The sequence below is a fragment of the Ruditapes philippinarum genome, unplaced genomic scaffold (assembly GCF_026571515.1).
Source record: "Ruditapes philippinarum isolate M1 unplaced genomic scaffold, ASM2657151v2 ctg13_1_1_1_1, whole genome shotgun sequence".
Classification (NCBI taxonomy): domain Eukaryota; kingdom Metazoa; phylum Mollusca; class Bivalvia; order Venerida; family Veneridae; genus Ruditapes; species Ruditapes philippinarum.
The window spans coordinates 422,220-444,574 of NW_026856696.1; the positions used below are offsets into that span (position 1 = coordinate 422,220).

Sequence of the window (22,355 nt, forward strand, 5' to 3'; positions counted from 1 at the left end):
TTACATTTAAAATGATAATGTATAATTGTTCATTGTACCAAATTAACAATTTCGTTAACATAAATCCTAAAAAACATGATTTTAGTGAGAATATATTAATTTCAATCATTGTGGTAAAGTATTTGAAAAAAATCGCACCCACAATTAAATCTACATTTACCTTTTAAGCAAGAATTCCTGGTAGCAAAAAATCCTTTTCGAAGAATGTTTTAGAATTAAAGTATTCCTAACTTATCAAATGTCATGGTTTAAATCAAGAAACATGCGAACTTTAGACAATTCACCAAGAAGCAACAAGTTAATGCGTGTGAGTCGGAATGATAGAGGCTGACATTTTAAGAGACTACAATCAATACAAATCAATGCTATTTTCTACCGTTGCTGTTTTCCAATAACGTATTTTCCCCCAAAAGAGAAATTTCAAAATCGTCATATCTAATCAAATACTGGATGGATTCAAGAGGAAATGTTGAAGACTTATTATAACCGAGAACATGAAAATCATCTAAATGACATAATGATCCATTTCTAATTGTAAGATGGCAGCTAATTATAGAGTGTAGTACATGTGCACCTGAAAGCAGTCGTGTTTTCTTGCAAACGTACAATTTGAATTTTGTCGTACTGCGACGATATCCTTGCATCACATTTACTAACTCTTAACCGTAAAATATCCAGTATTAAAAGGGATAACAATAGAAGTATCATATATATAAGTTTATTAATAATATACATACTACCAGGTAAAAAAAATGATCGTTTTGTAAAAATGCATTTAAATTACATTTTAACATCATATCGATTTTAATAAGTTAGCTATTAATTATGTATTAATGTTGGAACATATATTAATTAGTTGCCAATATTATTTTTTATTCCGTTGGCATAACATTTGTTCATATGTCATCATTCAGTTAGAGTATATCCTATAGATGAAAGATAGATGGAGTTCTGTTATGAATATATTTAAAAGTAACACACCTATAAAGTGAATAAAAAGTACAAGATTACAACTCTCTCCATGTAAGAGTAAACTTACGTATCAACATATATTACATAATGGGATAGTCACAGTGAGTGTTTTAAGATATATCAACATGAATTATGCACACAACTTTCAAGTCCATGTGGTTGCTTCAGAATATTTCAAGAAAAAGAAAAATCCACATATCTCAAGTACGTATTGCTATCTGCATGTTTGGCATAGCCTAGGAAAAATCAGTCAAACAAAATTGTACTCTGAAGGTCACATTATAAAAAAGGAGAAAGTATATGTATAATCAATGAAAAGAATCCATTTCGAATGAATTCGAAAGAAAAACATCTTAACTACATAAAATGTCAGCTTCTCTCCAGTGTATTCTTTAACAGAACATTGTTGGTATTAAAGTTTCGTTTTACAAAGTACTGTCAAAATGGAAGCTTTACAAGTTTTGAGAAGGTTAGAAAAATATAATTTTATATTCTTGTAACAGCTCTAGCTGCACACGATTAACATTAAGTTTTCATTCTAAATGAATAAATAAATCCGATCTACATGTTCAAAATAAAGAAATTATATAGGGGCTTCAACGGCCGAATTGACAATTTTGTTGAGTTCAAACCATTTGCCTCTACCTTGTTGATTCGGATGCAGCAAGTGCCTGAAATAGTTCGATAAAAATGTTGTTTTATTTGATATCCATTTGAGATCAAAATGTAACTTAATTTCCGTGTTATAATGGAAACAGTATTAAGAAAGGAATTGAAAGATTGGATATTTTAACAAAATACATGTATTTGATTCTTAATTAGTAAGTGAAAGGGATAATTATGATCTACAGTCGGATTTCCGGGGTTTCCATTACAAAAAGTGCCAATTCGATTCAACAAATGTACTGACAAATGGGAAATCAAATAATATTTTGATTCACATAATTACGTATATACAGTTACCAGTAATCTATGGCTTAGGTAAATTATTCCTCAACTAAGTATGTATTAAAATATATTTTGTAAGTTTCACTGTGAAATAATCGCAATATGACTGAATGCTATCGTAACTATATTTGTACGCCGATGAATTGGAAACAATTATAAAAATAAAAGAAATATCAAATTCGTCAATAGAACAATTTGACATTAGTAAAATATATATGATTACCGAAAGTACATTTGAGCCGTGTCCCGAAAAATTCAACGTAATGCGTTTGCAACCAGCATTGATCTAGACCAGCCTGCGCATCGGCGCAGTCTGATCAGGATCCATGCTGTTCCCTTACAAACCCTAGTACAAGAAAGGAAACTGATAGCGAACATGATCCTGGTCAGACTGCGCAGATGCGCAGGCAGGTCTGGATCCATGCTGGTCGCAAACGCATAACGTTGGTTTTGTCGTGACATGGCTCACTTATGTTTGTACAGATTATGTCAAATTTTTACAAAGACCGAGAATTAATACAATTATAGATTTTGCCATATGAATGTGATAGTATTTTATTTTTAATTATCTCATCGAAGATTATTTTCTTGGCAGTTACAATTTAGCTACTTAAGGATTCTCCACTGAAGTCTAAATGCCTAAAATAATAAAATTTGACATCCTAACATATATTATTTGGAGCACTTAAAAAGCACTGGAAAAATGTCTACATAATAATTAAGGACAATAAAGAAATACCCCACTCCTCCCATAATAAATTAATAAATGTGCTATTCGTAGCCAAATTTGAGTGAAATGAATTTTCATATTTAAGTCATTTTGCACGATAAAATGATGGAAAAACGGGGTTAGGGAATGATCTGAAACATTGCACACAAGTAATGGGTCCAGACCTACATCACATGGAATAAAAATATCAGAACACTATTTCCTGTCATATTCAACAGAATAGTTGATGCCTTTTTACGTCAGGCGTGTACATTACTATAATATCATTAACTGATAACATTTTTTCACCACCAAAGTGATGGCGTACTCTAAGTATACAAAGTTAAAAAAGTATGAATTTCTAAAACATTTTGCATGAAAACTTTGTAAACATAAAGTCATTTTTATTCTTAGAGAACAAATATAACTGTAACTGCTGTGAATTAAATCATTATTTTGTAATTTTGAAATTTAATTGTTGACCATACTATGTTATTATAAATCATTAGTGTTACATATTTCTGTCTTTAAAATGGTTACAGAAATTATGTTTTTAATAAAATCTTCACAGAACCATCGCCACAAACAAAAATCACGAAAGAGCTAAAACAAAACGATTACTCTTACGTTAAAGTTTTTTCTATCCTATAGCTAAACTCATTTCGGATAAAGACACAAATAAATTCAATCAATTAGATTGATAAAACAGTATTTTTCCTTCCATTGTCTTACTAAAACACATTTATCGCAATATCGTAAAACATACTAAATGTAGTTTAAAGAGTTTAAATATATTTAATGCATATAATTAGAAGTTGAAACGAAGGCTCTAGACATCTCTGAAATTCTTGATATAGATTTATTTTGGCTTATAATTACCGCTACCAAGATTTTACCTAATATCATAACAAACTAATAATGTATTCTTTATGCATTAAATGATACATTGAAATATATGATATTGATATATATGTTTTTGGTGGAGTAAACATATGGCTTCATTTCCGTTTATACAATATCTTTTTTTTCTTTAGGAATTGTAATTAAAGAGTGAAAATCACATCACCATTATCAGATTCTTTACCAATTAATTCTATCGATCCACAGACAGCTGGAAAATGATTATCTAGCCATCAGTAATTAATCATTTATTACACTATTACTCACATTTTCAAAAAGAACATATGCTACGTGTACATTTTAGGTCGACGCTTATTAAGATATAGACTAAATATCTCATGGTTCAATTTGCTATTCCAACTTGGGAAGTTTCTTTAATTTGAATGACAAGTTGTATTATTTTACTTATACCTGTGACATTTCCTGTCTTTTAGATAAAACGTGTACCTAGAACTGAATTTCTTTAATGTGCTACGACGTTACAAAGTTATGCTATTATTTGATTTTCGCATTTTAATTTAAGTTTAAGCCCATTTGGTTAATTTGGAATCGGTTTATAGACTTATGTTTTGAACTTAGTCTAAATATATAAATATATATCAATACCAGATGATCTATCAACAAAACAGTAAAACGGTCTGGTTAAAATCTCTATTTTGTAATCAATTATCAATGTTTGAGTTATGCTTAAACCCGTGACAGAGGGATTGAGATGTCACCGGTATCTTGCATATTCATTATCAGGCTCAATCAAAGCAAAAACTGCAATATATAATAGACGTTTTGAGCAACTTTAATGTTCCAATGTTTACTCGTTTGTGAATGCACAGATCTTCAGACTGACAAAAGTTTTTATATTCTTATGTTTGCCAGCGAACGGTACATATTTTCCGACGTCAACATCCTTAATCAATCGGTCACGGAGACCATTACCCTATTTTTTAATCATTATGTTTTAGTAAAAAAGTGTAACGCGAATCATTTTTATAAACAGTTGATTTACTGATTTACTTTAAGGATTTATAGTTAGCCGATTTTCTAAAGTAATTGTGTATGATTTATTTCATACGGGCAAATAATCTAATGATTGAAATTAACTCAGCCATTTAACTTATGATAAACAAGATCAACAAGGAAAGGCAATCCCCACACGTTCCAGAAACAAGAACTAGTGGCAAGGAGGCCAGGATGACCCCCCCCCCTCCAAAAAAAAAAAAAAAAAAAAAAAAAAAGCAGGACAGGGCACAAGGCATAGCATTGGCATGCTAATCACTTAAATGATACATAAGAAGAAATAATAAGTAACCGATAAGGAATTCAAATAAAACAAATAAATGATTTATTAATAGGTCTAGAAAGTGAAAGGGCACAGGGGAAGGGGACAGGAGACCCGGGGAAGGCGATGGGGGTTAATTAAATAAACTAGGGTCTACTTACCGTAGACGAGAAAACAACAAGGGACACAAACAAAAGTGTCACCAAAACAGTATGAAACAACAAAGATATACATCTGAGGAACACAGAGGGGCGCCGCCTTGGAACGGTCAGCAGCATAAGTACTGCTGGTGAGTTTAAACCGGTTAATGGTGCACCAAACCTCACGCTTAGCCCTACCATTTTCCTATAAACGAGACAGTTTAAATAAAATGAATCCCCGCCAAGTGAAATTCTAACAGTTGTCATAGATACAAAAGTTTATATAGGTAAATCATCGAAATGCTCATGTAGAAACATAAAAATGAAAACCCAATGACCATAACAATTTTATAACAACAAAGAAGAAACCTTGCGATTTTAATAGTTTGTATCGTCTTTAAAAAAAACGTTTACCCTTGTAGTTAATTAAAAAAAAATAGGTACATATGATTTCTGAACAAATACGAACAAACAGATTGGAGAAATACATGCGTATTTCCCTAATTTAAAGATATTTCTTTACATGCAACACAATACAAAATGATTGTAAATATACATTTACCTAAATTAATTCCGAAAAGGTATATATATATTCCTTAAAATTCTATTCCTTTGTAGTGAATGACTAAAATGTCAATAATTTCAAACCTATCCAATATCATGTTTTGCAACAAGTTGGCGCTGATCTGACCGGACCGATAGAGGCTGACATTTTAAGAGACTTCAATCGATGCAAATCAATGCTATAGAGTCCTACTGTTACTGTTTTCCAGTGGTGTTCTTTCTCCTAAAGATTGAAATGGTCACATTAAATCAGCTGAATGACTCGGCACGGAAATGTGGAAGGCTTATCGTCATTAAGAAATAATTATTTCTAATGACATAACGATTCGTTTCTAATGACACGCATATCAAACTGTGATGATAGTTAACCATGAAGAGACTTATATTACTGTGTAAATTAAATTGGGAAAAAAATAGGTAAAAGAATAATTTTTTTAATTAGTCCGGCAGAATTTGAAAATGTTACAGGCTCGTTTTGAATATGTCTGTAATTCGCTAAGTAGCATCGTCTTAAGCAGAATGCAATGTGTAAATACAAAAATCATTCTTGTTAAATATCGACTTGAAATAGAAAAACAAAATATACTGTAATAACGGAATATTGTTTGTTTACTGTATTAAATAAATACAATTAATAATTCTTTCCTCGTCAGCTATCGAACTAATGCACACAATTTTGCAATAACACAAATATAGTCACCACTGGACACTTGTTATTCCTACCTTAACATAATCAATATAAATATTGCATTAAACAGACGTTAACTATCGTAAATGATTGAATCATTTTTAAATATACTATTTCTACTTTCTAGTGGTTATTAAATGTGTCATGACTTTCTTTTTAAACTGTTTCTGAAAGAGACTTTATCATGTTAATATTTACATCGAAAATATATGATATCTTTGTAAACAATGTTATTTCTACCTACCAATATTAAAAGAATGTAATCGTTAAACTACAAACATATTCAATTATGTTCGTATATGTTATTTTCTTTCTCAGATAAGAACAGTCCCTACATGGTATTTCTGAGGGTCTCCGAATATCAAAATTTGTTCAATGAATACTCAAAGTTAATGGTACATAGTGTCAATTAAGTGAACGCAGTTTTTTTCTGATAAACAATATGTTGTTGTTTCATTTAGGGAAGATAAATTGATTGAAAATGTTTCTTAGATTAATAATAAATCATTATAAAGCTTCAGCTTTGATTGCTTGACAATTTAATGGTTCCGGAACTCTAGATGTTATTCCATGCAACAAGTTAACGTTCTCATGTGATAAGATAACCGCGGATGGAAAGTGATTGCTAAATTATAACTAATGGCGATTGAAATTATAACTATTGGCGATTGATTTTTTGACTATCCTCACCAATGGATGAGACATTTGCAAAGACATTTCTTCAAAAAGGCCTGTATAATAACAAGAAACCATATAACAACTTTGTTTAGCGAATACTCACCATCGTATAAGGAACTATGAAGATCATTTTGAAAGAGAAATATAAATAACGTAAGCCTAGACAATTGTTTTTTTGATCTGATAAAAATGAGTTTGCATGACCTTCCTAGAATTCTACCGCCTACTTTATCGACGGTTACTTGGACAGATCAGGAGATTAAATGATTCCAAACATGATAAAATCTACTGGTGCTCTGTCAATATTGCACCATAGGGAAATGTTGCATTCTGAATATTTTCTAGAAGCACTCGATAATGGATTCGGTATTCATTTCAGATCCAGAACTGACAATGGTATGAAATGTGTCCAAAGCTTTACAAATATCTTCACATGATATTTTTCTATAGATATTTAAAGCGCTTAAATTTCAACGCCATTTATTTAAAGCTTCTCTATTCAAGCAAATTCAAATCAATCAACATATTATTTTCCTTAATTATAAAGACCATGTATTTCACTTATATATTATTCAAAATTTAAAAACAAAAACTGTATTTCATGTTTAGCAAGGTTTTCAGTTGGCGTTTACAATGTAAAAATTAAATCCTATTTAGCGCCCAATTAAGTGAAGATTTCTTTATTATTCTTACTTCAAATAATTTTAAATAATGCCAAATAATGGAAAGTTCTATGTGTGGTAAACAAAAAATACTTTACCAATTTGTCTATTTACACACGTATATAAATAGTTCTATTTGTTGTGATAATATAAAATTTAGTCAATCGAAGTTTAATTGTAATAATATACATTTTGTTTAAAAGAAGTGAAAGAATATTCCATTAAATGTATAATTTACTAGAAATAAAATGCAACAAGCGGTGACAGGATAAGCAATATACTAGGCTCAATAATCTGCTTCACTTTTTATTGAATATAGAAATGAAATAAGAGCCTTTTCGACTGAAAACGTATCCACTGTTTAAATGATAAAACTCAAGTTTTAACGTTGACAACATTTAGATAACACTTATTAAGTTTGTCTTCTGCTCCTTCGGGATCATTAATACCAGCACTATTAGGTGTTGAGAATTGAGTATCGCTCAAGCCAGTGCTATGGGGCATGAGGGATGTTGCACTCAATGAAACCGAGTCTGCAATGTTTATGTAATTTTGTTGTGATTAATGCTTCCGAGGGGTTACTTTGTTTTCAGATGTTTAAACTTCACAACAGCAGGTGTCAAGTGCTGTGTGGAAGCTGTAAAAAAGTGTCCCGTACTTCGCTTCAGTGTTGTTATATTTTTCTGGTCCTTCGGGATCATTAATACCAGCACTATTAAGTGTTGAGAATTGAGTCCCGCTCAAGCCGGTTATCAGGGCGTGAGGGATGTTGCACTTATTCATTATCCCTCATGAACAGACTCAATCAAACCGAGTCTGCAATTTTCATGTAATTTTGTTGTGATTTATACTTCCGAGGGATCACTTTGTTTCCAGATTTTTATAAATCAACTTTAAAGATCCAGCACAGGATCGTTTGGACATAACCGTCTAAATACTTTCACTATGTATAACTTGTCAAATTGAAAGAGGAAGAAAATTATACGTTTATCACCAACCAATCTATAAATATGTTCTATAGTTTTCAAAAAACAGGTAGGACTTCACACTGCTCACGAATGATAACGTGATTTCCTTCTCGAACGTGCGTACACTACAGACACTAGAAAAACAATGAAACCATCTTGTTTGTTGTAAGAAATGACAAGTTTATTCGGTCGTTTCTCAGTAAACAAACCCGGGCTTTTCAAATCGTTCTAGTTCAAGGTATTTCAGAAAACATCATCAAACATGATTGTTAATAATTCATCAAAATACTCTCTATTGTTAAACATTTCAACATTTTAAATTTAGTATAAAGTAAAATCTTGACAAAGCTCTTTTTTGACATGCTACATATGACGGTCGTGTGCTTAATATTCATAAATCCCTACTCCGTTCAAACACATGACCGTCTGAAAATAAAATAACGGCTTTTTCTTAAATCTGAATGTGTAAATAATTGAAAATATCATGTTTTAAAGATATTGAACATATCCTTTCGTTAAAAAAATAAACGACAAAATAAATACTATTGTGTATCTTTAAATTTAACTTGTTTTCTGTTGAAATGTATAATTTTTATTTTTTTAGTAGCAAATTAACAATTTAGTAAACATAAATCCTAAAACCCATGATTTTAGTGAAAATATATTAATTTCAATAATTGTGGTAAACTATTTGAAAAAAAAATAGCTCATGGAATAAAACAAATCTTGTTGATCCCTCGGAAGCATTAATCACAACAAAATTACATAAGAATTGCAGACTCGGTTTGATTGAGCCTGTACATGAGGGATAATGAAAAATTGCAACATCCCTCACGCCCCCTAGCACCGGCTTGAGCGGTACTCAATTCTCAACACTTAATAGTGCTGGCATCAATTTTCCCGGAGGACCAGAAATATATAACAACACTGAAGTGAAGTACAGGGCGACCTTTTACAGCTGCAACACGGCACTTGACACCTGCTGTTGTGAAGTCTACACTTACCTTTATTGCAAGTATTCTTCGCAGTAAAAATCCTTTCCGAAGAATGTTTTAGAATTAAAGTATTCCAAACTCCAATGTCATGCTTTAAGTCAAGAAACATGCGAACTTTAGACAATTCACCAAGCAGCAACAAGTTAATGCGTGTAAGCCAGAATGATAGAGACTGACATTTTAAGAGACTACAATCGATACAAATCAATGCTTTTTTCTACCGTTGATGTTTCCCAATAACGTATTTCCCCAAAAGCGTAATTTCAAAATTGACATATCTAATCAAATACAGGATGGATTCAAGAGAAAATGTTGAAGACTTATTATAACCGAGAACATGAAAATCATCTAAATGACATAATGATCAATTCCTAATGACACATCTCCTTTTTTGATGACAGATAATTATAGAGTGTAGTACATGTGCAACAAAAGCAATAGCATACATACTGACAGGTCAAAAAAAGAATGAATAAACTTCCCCTGATTACAATGGAAGGAAAACGTAAGCGCAACTCGAACATCTATTTGCATAAATAATCATATTATTTTAATTAAACTAAAGAAACTGAGATCGTTTGAAAACAAAAAATAAACATTTTAAATTACATTTTAACAACATCATATCGATTATAAGTTAGCTATTAATTATGTTTTGATGTTGGATAATATATCAGTTTGTTGCAAATACTTTTTTTAATTCCGTTGGCATAACATTTGTTCATAAGGTGTTATTCAGTATATCCGATAGATGCAATCTTATTATGAATACATATAAAAGTAGTACACATATAAAGTGTATAAATGAATACCAGATTGCAACTCTATCTTTCTTAATGTAAGATTTGTTTGTTTCATTTTACGCCTTTATCCAATGGTATTTCAGTCATATAGGCGGGTAGTTTCCGGAGAGTTACACCAGTACTAGACTACCTTCATCCGCGCTAAACTACCAAAGCATCTCCCGGGGATCAAACCCACGCCAGAGAGGTAACTGGATTAGAAGTAATCGACTCTAACCCCTCGACCACTGAGGCGGTTCTCAATGGAAGAGAAAGCTTACGTTTCAAAAACATATTCCATATAGGGATTGTCACAATGAGTGTTTTAAGACATCTGAATATAAATTATGCACGAATCTTTCCAGTCTATGTGGTTACTTAAGAACATTTCAAGAGAAAGAAAAAAAACGACATATATCAAGCACTGCTTATTGCATATTGGCATAGCCTAGAAATAATTAGTCAACCAAATTTTTGCTCTTTAGGACAAATTTTAAAGAAGAAAGTACAAGTATTATCAATGAAAAGAATCAATTTCGAATGAATTCGAAAAAAGAATATCTTAACTATATAAATTGTTTCCAGTATATTCTTGAACAGAACATTGCTGGTATTAAAAATTCATTTTAGAAAATACTTTCAAAATGAGAGCTTGACAAGTTTTATAACTTGAGAAAGTTAAGAGAAAATATTATTATATATTCTTGTAACAGCTCCAGCTCTACACGAGAAGTAATATGTTTTTTTCTAAATGAATAAATAAAAACGATATACATGTTCAAAACAAAGAAAAGAAATAGAGGCTTTCATGGCCGAATTGACAATATTGTTGACTTCAAACCATTTTGCCCTTACCTTGTTGATTCGGATCCAGCAAGTGCCTGGAAAATTACACGGAAGGGTACCACAAGTAAAGCAGGATTGTCGCCAAATTACCTCTTTTATGTTGGTGCAATGTAAAACTCAAATAATATCCTCCATTGTTTTGTATCACGAGTTTTTAGGGGCATAGATCATTATTAATTATTATTTATTCAAATTTATATCGAATACCACAATAACACACAAGAATTGTAAGGCGGAAAAAAACCTTGGTTTTATTTGATATCCCTTTGAAATCAACATGTGACTTAATTTCCGTGTTATAATGGTAATTGTAATTAAAAAATGAATTGACAGATTGGATACTTTTACAAAATATATGTATTTGACTCTTAATTAGTAAATGAAAGGGATAACTATCATCTACCGTCAGCTTTCCTGGGTTTCCTTTACAAAAAATGCCAATTCGATTCAACAAAATAATCCACTGACAAATGGGAAATAAATGAACTTTCTGATTCACATAATTACGTATATACAGTTACCAGTAATCTATGGCTTAGGTACATTATTTTTCAACTAAAATATATTAAAATATATTTTGTAAGTTTCACTGTGAAATATTCGCAATATGACTGAATGCTATCCCAACTAAATTTGAACGCCGATGAATTGGAAATAATTAAACGAATAAAAAGAATATTAAATTCGTCAATAGAACAATTCGGCATGAGTAAAATATATATGACTAGCGAAAGTACATTTATATTTGCGCAGATTATGCCAAATTTTCAAATGCCAAAAGTCCGAGAAATAATACAATCTAGATTTCGCCATTTGAATCAAATAGTTTCTTTCCTTTAGCTAAATTCGTTTCTTTGTCTTAATGACAACATCACAGTGGTTTCGGATGAAGAACACAATAAAATTTATCAGTTAGAATGAGACAACAGCATGTTGCCTTCTTTTGTCAAATTATAACACATTTATCGCTATATGATAAAACATACTAAATGTAGTTTAAAGACTTTAAGTATATTTAATGAATATATTTAGAAGTTGAAACGTAGGCTCTAGACATCTCTGAAATTCTTGATATAGATTTATTTTTGCTTATAATTACCGCTACCCGATTTTGCCTTTAAGCAAACAAATATTATACAGTATTTTTTATCTGTCATAAAATAAATTGAAATATCAGATATTGATGTATAGGTTTTTGGTGGAGTAAACATATGGCTTCATTTCCGTTTATACAAAAACTCTTTTCCTTTAGGGACTGTTATTAAAGAGTGAAATGAAAAGATCTGAGAATTTGCACCAAATCAATGCTTTCAAAATTAATGCAGATCGAATAATTGTTAATCGCCAGCTTTTTGTTTGCTCACACATCAAACAATTGGATACAATCGATCCACAGACAGATGGGTAATTAATGATTATCCAGCCAACAGTAATTTATCATTTATTACACTGTTACTCACATTTTCAAAGTTTGTTGTTTCTATGTTACGTTTATATTTTGGGCTAAAGCTGTTTAGGATATAGACTAAATGGCTAAGGGGACAGTGGGCTATGCTCCAACTTGGGGAGTTCCTTTAATTTGAATGACAAGTTGTATTATTTTACTTATACCTCTGACTTTTCCTGTCTTTGAGATAAAAAGTACACCTAGACACGAATTGCCTTCATGTGCTACGACGTTACAAAGTTATGCTATTATTTGATTTTCGCATTTAAATTTAGGTTTTAGCCCATTTGGTTAACTGGCAATTGGAATCGGTTTATAGACTTATGTTTTGAACTTATTATATAAATATTGAACAATATCAGATGATATAATTATGCAGACAACAAAACAGTAAAACGGTCGGGTTAAAATAATTAATATTAATGTTTGAGCTCTGCTTAATCCGGTGACATAGGGCGGGGATGCTAACGGTAACTTGAATATCATATACTTTTTGATCCACCTTTAATGATCTAATGTTTACTCGTTTGTGAATGGACAAATCTACAGACTGACATAACTGTTTTGTGTTCTTATGTTTGCCAACGAAAGGTACATGTGTTTGGACGTCAACAATCTGAATCATTCGGTCACGGAGACCATAACAATATTTTCAAGTCATTATGTTTTAGTAAAGGGTAACGTGAATCATTTTAATATATAGCCGATTTACTATTAGTGATTTAAAATTAGCCGCTTTACTAATCTTAAAGTCATATGTCTTACGATTTATCTCAAATGGACAGAAATTAAAATCAACACTAATATTTGAAATTAATTCAGGCATTTAAAACATTTTAAAACAACAAATAATAAGCTTTCGATTTCAAAAGTTTGTATTGTCTATAAAAAACGTTCATCTTTGTAGTTAATTGATTTTATTGAAGTAATAGGTACATATGATTTCTAAACATTACGAACTAAAAAAATTAAATGAATTAATAAGTATTTCCCTAATTTAATTTATATTATATTTTTTTAACATGCAAAACATTACATAATGGTTGTAAATATACATTTTTGACTAAATAAATTCCAAAAGGTACATATTCCTTAAAACAATATTGCTTTGTGGTGGATGTCTAAAATGTCAATTATTTCAAACCTTTTCAATACTAGTATCATGTTTTGCAAGTTTGCGCTATCTAAACCAAATGATAGAAACTGACATTTCAAGAGCAGTCAGCCGATTCAAATCAATGTTATCGTCCATTTTTCCAATGGTGTTATTTCTCCTAAAGATTGGAATAGTTATATTAAATCAGCTGAATGACTCGGCACGGAAATGTGGAAAGCTTAACGTCATTAAGAAATAATTATTTTTAATGACATAGCGATTCATTTCTAATGACACGCATATCAAACTGTGATGATAGTTAACCATGAAAAGTCAAAAAGTAAACTAAATGTGTAAAATAAGGACTTTTTTATTAACACAGAATTGAAAATGTTGCAGATTTCCTTTAATATATTTGTTATTCGTTAACTACCACCGTCTTAAGTAAAATGCAATGTGTAAATATGAAAAATAAAGGAATAATGTTTGTTTTCTGCATAAAATATTTACATTCAGTATAACTTTCCCACTCTCATCTATCGAAACTTTGTACACACCTTTTGCCATAAGTTAACAATCATGAATAAAGTCTACATTTGTTATCCATACCTTAATATAATCAATATAATAATTGGTGATATTTTCATGTTTAAAAACAGGCATTAGCTCTCATAAATAATTCAATTATTTTAAAATAAACTGTTTCATTATATATGACACTTTTACTTGCTTGTGGTAATAAAATGTGTGTCATGACATTCTCTTTTTAACTTTTAGTGAAAGAGATTTTATCCTGTAAATATTTACATCGGAGAAAATGACATGTCTTTGAACAAAGTTACATACAATACAAGATGAAATGAATGTAATCGTATACCTGCAAACATGTTTAATTTCGTTCGTAAATTTATTTTCCTTTCTCACATCAGAACAATCCCTACCAGAGCTGCATCAGTACTAAGGGTGTTATACTTAAGTACCAGTACCAGTACTTGGCAAATTATGCAGTACCATTACCAGTACCAGTACTAGAATTTAGTTTGGTACTGCAGTACCAGTACCTTTTTGGTGAAGTAATTAAGTATCAGTACCATTACTTTTATATATTCATCAAAGTTTGAATAAATACACAGTGTCAAACAAGTAATTGCAAATATTATTTAGCAAAGAAAAAAAATCATAATTTACTTTAAAGTTAACATAACATTTTTACATACTTATAACAAACAATATTTACAACATATATTCATGTCATATCTTATTGTTTAGTAACCAGTCAACTGTAATACAATGCAATAATCTTTTATTTAAAACACAACAGTCATTTGTTGCCTTTCACACCTTCACACCTCTGTTCAATTTATTTACTTACTTGAAAAAGGATTATTTAGAATAGAAGCAATTAATAAGTGATTATTTTGCTCATACAAAATAATAAAATATTTTAATAAGGATATTTTAGGGTAAAGAGTTATTGAGTCTTTTAATTTAATTTTTACTTAAAGTGGTGCTTTTTATGATGAATACTATGTTACCATTTGAAGGAATATTGCAGCAAATTATCTATAGATTTGATAACTTACTTTTTCACAAAAATAAAATAATGTAATTTACAGCATTATTTTATGAGACAAATTGTTGCTATTTTTATCAAAACCAAAAGTACTGCCTAGTAATGCAGTACCACTTTTTAAGTCAGTATGCATTATCAGTACCAGTTGTAGCAAAATTTTGTAAGAGTAATTCAGTATCAGTATTAACAATTGCAATCCGTATGCATATCACCGGATAAAGCACTTACTATACGATTCATGCTTTTTTAATTCATACATCAGTAAGAACAAGACCTGCATAATAGTAAGTAACCATATTACTACTTTGTTATGCGAATGCTCACCATCATATAAGGAACTATAAAGATCAATTTGAGAAAACGTAGGCCTAGACAATTGTTATTCTGGTCTGATAAAAATGAGTTTGCTAAACCTTCCTAGTATTCAACCGCCTACTTTATCGACAATTTCTTGGACAGATCAGGAGATTAAATGATTCCAAACATGTTAAAATCTACTGGTGCTATGTCATTATTGCACCATAGGGAAATGTTGCATTCTGAATATTTCTAGAAGCACTCGATAATGGATTCGGTATTCATTTGAGATCCTGAACTACCATAATGTTCTGGAAAGTGTCTAAAACTTTATCAAATGAATATATATTTATACGACTTTTGCTACAGAAATTTAAAATTGCTTTTCATGTTTAGCAAGGCTCTCAGTTGGTGTTTACAATGTCTAAATTAAATAATTTTAAACAATGCCAAATAATGGAATGTTCTATGTGTAAAAAGCAAAATTAATTTACAACTTTGTCTATTAATACTCGTATATGACTAGGTAGATTTATTTGTTGTTGTAAAGTCATATTAAGTCAATCTAAGTTCCATTGTTATAATTTTACATTCTGTTTGTTATTCGGTTAAAAAAAAAGTAAAAAGGAAATTTCCATTAAATGCGTGTATGATAAGAACTAAACTGCAACTGTGGGCACCAGGGCAAAAGCATTCTTTTACCTGGGGACCATACGCTGCTTTTCATGGAATGGTACCACTGTGCCACATTGAAGGTTCCATGATAACCGCCGTATGAACACATCTGCGGATGTTTCTAAATTCAAAATTTCACCATTTTCGTGTTAAATGTTGAATTCTGCTTAAGCCGGTGCTGCGTGGACGGTACCTTGCACTTTCCAGTACCGTCCATGAACAGGCTCAATCAAACCGAGCCTGCAACATTTTCAATTTTATTGTGTTGGACTTTTTTAGGGATTCTGTTTTTCTCTATGTTAACAATTTACCAGGGTCAAAAATCTCCTTCATTGTTTTTTGAATATAGAATATATATATTGACTAAAAACGTGTTTAATTGGGTTTACGTCATAGGTCATATGACGACGTTCAAGCTTTACCTCAGGTCCCCCTTCGTGCATTTCTTCAGGCATTAACAGGCATCTGAGTAGAAACGCAGACGTTCTGTAAGCAAGCTGGATAGCTTCCCACATGAAAGAATCCAAAGTCCCTGTCGGGCTTCGAACCCACAGCGGTGAGGGGCAAGTGGTTTGAAGTCAACGACCTTAACCACTCGGCCATGGACGCCCCACCGTTAGGACATTACCGTCTAAATGCCATCGCTATGTATAACTTAGCAGACTGAAAGAGGGAGAAACATATATGTCTAACACCAACCAATCTATAAATATGTTCTATCGCTTTAAAAAAGGAGACTTCACACTGCTCAAGAATGATAAAGTAATTTCCTTTCCGAGCATGCGTGCATTAGAAATACAAAAAGACCATCTTGTTCGTTCTTAGAAATGACAAGTTAAATCGGTTGTTTCTCAGATAACAGACCCGGTATTTATTGTTCAATGTATTTCAGAAAACATCACAAAAACGTGATCATGAATAATTCATCAAAATACTCTCTATCGTTTTACATTTAAACATTTTTGAATTTAACATAAAGTATAATCTAGACAAAGTTCTTTTTGACATACTACACATGACGGTTGTGTTCTTAATCTTCATAAATCCCTACTCCGTTCAAAGACATTACCGTGTGAAAGTAAAATAACCGTTACTTCTAAAATTGGTATTATGTAAATAATGGAAATGACATGCTTTAAAGATACTGAACATATCCATTCGTTTAATTAATATACGACAAAATAGATATTTACATGAAAACCATTAATGGGTACCTTAAAAATTAACTTGTTTTCTGTTGAAATGTTAATGTATCATTGTAGCAATTAATCACCATGATTTTAGTGAGAATATACTAATTTCAATAATTGTGGTAATATATTTGAAAAAAAATCGCTCATAGAATTCAGTGAACACTAAATTTTATTACAAGTATTCTTCGTAGTAAAAAATTCGAATTAAAGTATTCCAAACTTATCGAATGTCATACCTTTAAATCAAGAAACATGCGAACTTTAGACAATTCACCAAGCAGCAACAAGTTAATGCGTGTGAGTCGGTATGATAGAGGCTGACATTTAAAGAGACTACAATCGGTACAATCAGTGCTATTTCCTACCGTTTCTGTTTTCCAATAACGTATTTCCCAAAACGTGTAATTTCAAAATTGTCATATCTAATCAAATACTAGATGGATTTTAGAGAAAATGTTGAAGACTTAGTATAACTGAGAAATGAAAATTATCTAAATGACATAATGATTAATTTCTAATGACATATCTCCTTTTTTAGAAGACAGCTAATTATAGAGTTTAGTGCTTGTGCAACAGGAAGCAGCCGCCGATTTTTCTTAAAAACTTTGTCGTACAACGACGAAATCATTGCATCACATTTACTACCTTTAACCGTTAAATATTTTAATAAAGGCGATTTCAATTGTAAAAAGTATCATTTATATATCAAATATTTAAGTTTATCAATAGCATACATACTGACAGGTCAAAAAAGAAGGAATAGACATTGAGAGATCGTTTGAAAAAAATACATTTTAAATTACATTTTAACAACACCATCTATTATAAGTTAGCTATCAATTATGTATTAATGTTGGATCATATACCAATTAGCTGCAAATACTATTTTTAATTCCGTTGGCATAACATCTGCCATTATTCAGTATATCCGCTAGATACAATCTTGTTTTAAAGTAGTACACATACAAAGTGTATAAATGAATATAAGGTTGCAACTCCATACATGTAAATGTAAGAGTAAACTTACATTTCAAAAGCATATTCCATATAGGGAGTGTCATTATGATTGTTTTAAGACATCTGAACATGAAAAATGCACGATACTTTCCAATCCATGTGGTTGCATAATAACATTTCAAGAAAGAAAAAAATCGACATATATCAAGTACTGCTTTTTGGGCATAGTCTAGGAAGAAATCAGTCAAATAAAATTGTACTCTAGAGGGCAAATTTAAAGGAAGGAAGTTTAAGTGTTATCAATAAAAAGAATCCATTTCGAATGCATTCGAAAGAAGAATATGTTAACTATATAAAATGTGAGCTTCTCTCTAGTGTATTCTTAAACAGAACATTGTTAGTATTTAAATTCCATTTTACACAATATTGTCAAAAATAGAAGCTTGTCAGTTTAAGAACTTGTAAAGGTTAAGGGAGAATATAATTATAATATATATTCTTGTATTAGCTCCGGCATCACATGATCAGTAATACGTATTCATTCCAAATGAATAATCAAAACCCGATCTATACGTTTTAAATAAAGAAATGAAGTAGGGGCTTTTATTGCCGAATTGACAATATTGTTGACTATAAACCATTTTGCACCTACCTTGTTGATTCAGATCCAGCAAGTGGCTGAAATAATACGCGGTGGGGTAGCTGTGTTATTTCTCCACAATCAAAGCAGGATTGTCACCGAATTACCACTTTTATGTTAGTGCAATGGAAAACTCAAATCAATCCCCATCGTTTTGTATCACCAGAGTTTTTAGTGGTATAAATAATTATTTATTATTATCTATATCAAATTTATATCGAATACCAAAATAACACACTAGAATCGTTAACAAATAAGAACGTTGTTTTTATTTGATATACGCTTGAAAGCAACATGTGACTTACAAATGTAATTTCCGTGTTATAATGGGAACAGTAATTAAGAAATGAATTGAAAGATATGATACTTTCACAAAATACATGTACTTGATTCTTAATTAGTTAATGAAAGGGATAGTAATGATCAACCGCCGGCTTTCCTGGGTTTCCATTACAACAATTGCCAGTCCAATTCAACAAATGTACTGACAAATGGGAAATTAATGAATATTTTGATTCACATTATTACATATATACAGTTACCAATAATCTATGGCTAAGTTACATTATTCCTTAATCAAAAACATATCAAAATATATTTTGTAAGTTTCACTATTAAATATTCGCAATACAACCTGACAACTGAATGCTATCGTAACTATATTTGAACGTTGATGAATTGGAAACAATTATAAAACGTAAAACGAATATCAAATTCGTCAATAGAACAATTCGGCATTTATTTAGTAAAATATACATGACTACCGTAAGTACTTTTATGCTTTCACAGATTATGATAAAGTTTTACAAAATCCGAGAAATTTTACAATTAGAATAAGATAATATTTAATTTTTTGAATGAAAACAGAATTGTATACAAAATTGAACCTTGTTGGTATCAAGGAATTGAAAAATTGAAAATTAATATTGATTATATTTGAGCGTTTTCATTTTTTATTAACTCATCTTAGATTATTATTCTAGCCAGTTACATTTTACCTAGTTAAGGAACCTCCACTGAGGTCTAAAAGCCTAAAATAATAAAATTTGAAATTCTTACATATCTTTTGTGAAGCACCAAAAAGTCAAATTAATTGAGAAATAAACCTAAACAAAGGCGAATGAATAAATGTGCTATTCGTAGCCACATTTGAGTGAAAAGAATTTTCAAATTTAGGTCATTTTGCCCTAAAAAAGATTATCATGGAAAAAACGGAGTAAGGGAATGATCTGAATCATTGCATACAAGTAATGGGTCCAAACCTACATCAAATGGAATACAAATCTCAGAACACAATATTTCCTGTCCCGTCATGTTAAAAACAACAGTTTAATCCCTATAAAGTCACACGTATTCATTACTGTAAAATAGTTAACTGATAATATTTTTTCACCACTTATTATAATAAGTGTTTGTGTGACTCAAGTATAAATTTTCAAAACAATTTACATGAAAGCTTTGTAAACATAAAGTCATTTTTTTCATTCTAGGAGAACAAATGATTTGGAACTATGCTAAATGAATTACAAATTCGTCACCTTCCTGTGTTAAACTATAACACATTTATCACACTATGATGAAATATACAAATTTCAAGTATTTAAAGATGTTTATTGTTTAATGAATATATTTTATTAGTTAATACGTAGGCTCTACTCTAGACAAGCCCTATATATTGATGCTACACAATTTTACCTAAAAGCATAACAATCTTATAATGTATTCTTAATGTATTAAATAATACAATACATTGAAATATCTTTTATTGATATATTGGTTTTTTGGTGGAGTAAAAATATGGTTTCATTTCCGTCTAAACAAAAACATTTTTCCTTTAGGAATTTTAATTAAAGAGTGAAATGAAAAGATCTGAGAGTTTGCACCAAATCAGATTCTTTACCAATTAATGCAGATCGAATAATTGTTTCCCGTTTGCTAACACATCAAACAATTGGATTAAATTGATCAACTGACAGATGGGAAAATAATTATTATCTAGCTATCAGTTATTTATCATTTATTACACTATTACTCACATTTTCAAAGTTATTTTGTTATTATGTTACGTGTTCATATGTGTTAAAGTTGAGCCTGTTTAATATGTAGACTGAATTGCTCATGGAGTCAATGGGCTAGTTGGAAAGTTCCTTTGAATGACAAATTGTATTATTTTACTTGTGACATTTTCTGACTTTTAGATGCCAACAAAAAGTATACCTGTAAAACTGAATTGCTATAATGTGCTACGCCGTTACAAAATCATTCTGCTTTTTGATTTTCGTATCTAAATTTAAGTTTAAGCACAAATGAAGTTGGTTTATAGGGTTGTGTTATATAATTAATTTCTCCAGTTCTGCTTAAACCGGTGCCAGAGAACAATGATACTAACGGTATCTTTCATATACAACTGTACATAAACAGACTCAATCAAACCAAAAACTGCAACATCATATACGTTGTGAGCATGTTCCAATGTTTACTCGTTTGTGAATGCACAGATCTACGGACTGACATAACTTTTTTATATTCTAATGTTTGCCAGGGAAAGGAACATGTTTTCCGACGTCAACTACCTTTAACAATCGGTCTCGGTCACCATTACCCTGTTTTCTAGTCATAAGTGAAAAAGGGTAACTTGAAGTCTGCAACTAGTTTATGAATAATCTTCTTTTTCATTTTTCTTTCATTATTATTCTATGATTCAATGTCAATGACTAATTTTTTTCATGCTTTCCCTAAACATGTTATTTTTAAGTTAGAGTTGTATTCCATAATTAAAAGTAAAAGAAATATTACAGTCAAAACAGATATACATATACACAGATATAAATAAAAGGACATCAATCAATGTTATGTCTCGTTTAACACTGCCGTTCATGAAATGATTCTATTCGACGACACAGACAGGCGTTGGGGTTAAATGTAGTATAGATTGGTGTTCATAAGTAAGCATTTACAACAACTAAATTGGTCAAGAACGACACTTACCAATTTAATGTTTTAACTTATTTCTATAAACAGTCGATTTTCTAGTGTGACTTATAGTAAGCCGATTTACTAAAGTAAATGTGTTACGATTCGTTTTAAACAATGCAAAATTATTGGACAAAAATACCAACACAAACCAAACTCAACCTTTTAAAACATCTTAAAACAACAAATAAGAAGGCTTTCAAATTTTAATAGTTCGTATCGTCTATAAAAACGTACTAAAATGACTAAATTAAAGTAATAGGTACATATGACGTTTAAACAAATACGAATAAGAAAATTAAATAATCAAATTTAATCAATTTTACATATTGCTTTACATAAAAAAAAATTCAGAATAATTGAAAATATTCAATTA

General features: G+C 30.5%; 1 protein-coding gene across 4 annotated transcripts in view; it reads right to left on the reverse strand.

Annotated features, from left to right (window-relative positions):
- LOC132747414 (sodium/potassium/calcium exchanger 4-like) overlaps nt 1-22,355 on the reverse strand; it is a 51,187-nt gene that overhangs the window by 25,531 nt on the left and 3,301 nt on the right. The window contains exon 1 of one of the 4 annotated variants that reach the window (XM_060736791.1): nt 9,510-9,643. The exons of 2 other annotated variants lie outside the window; for them this stretch is intronic. The gene's annotated coding sequence lies outside the window, so the exon portion shown is untranslated. Of the gene's footprint in view, nt 1-160; nt 317-9,509; nt 9,644-22,355 lie in introns of those variants that run through there. One more of the 4 variants, XM_060736787.1, reaches the window with a different exon arrangement.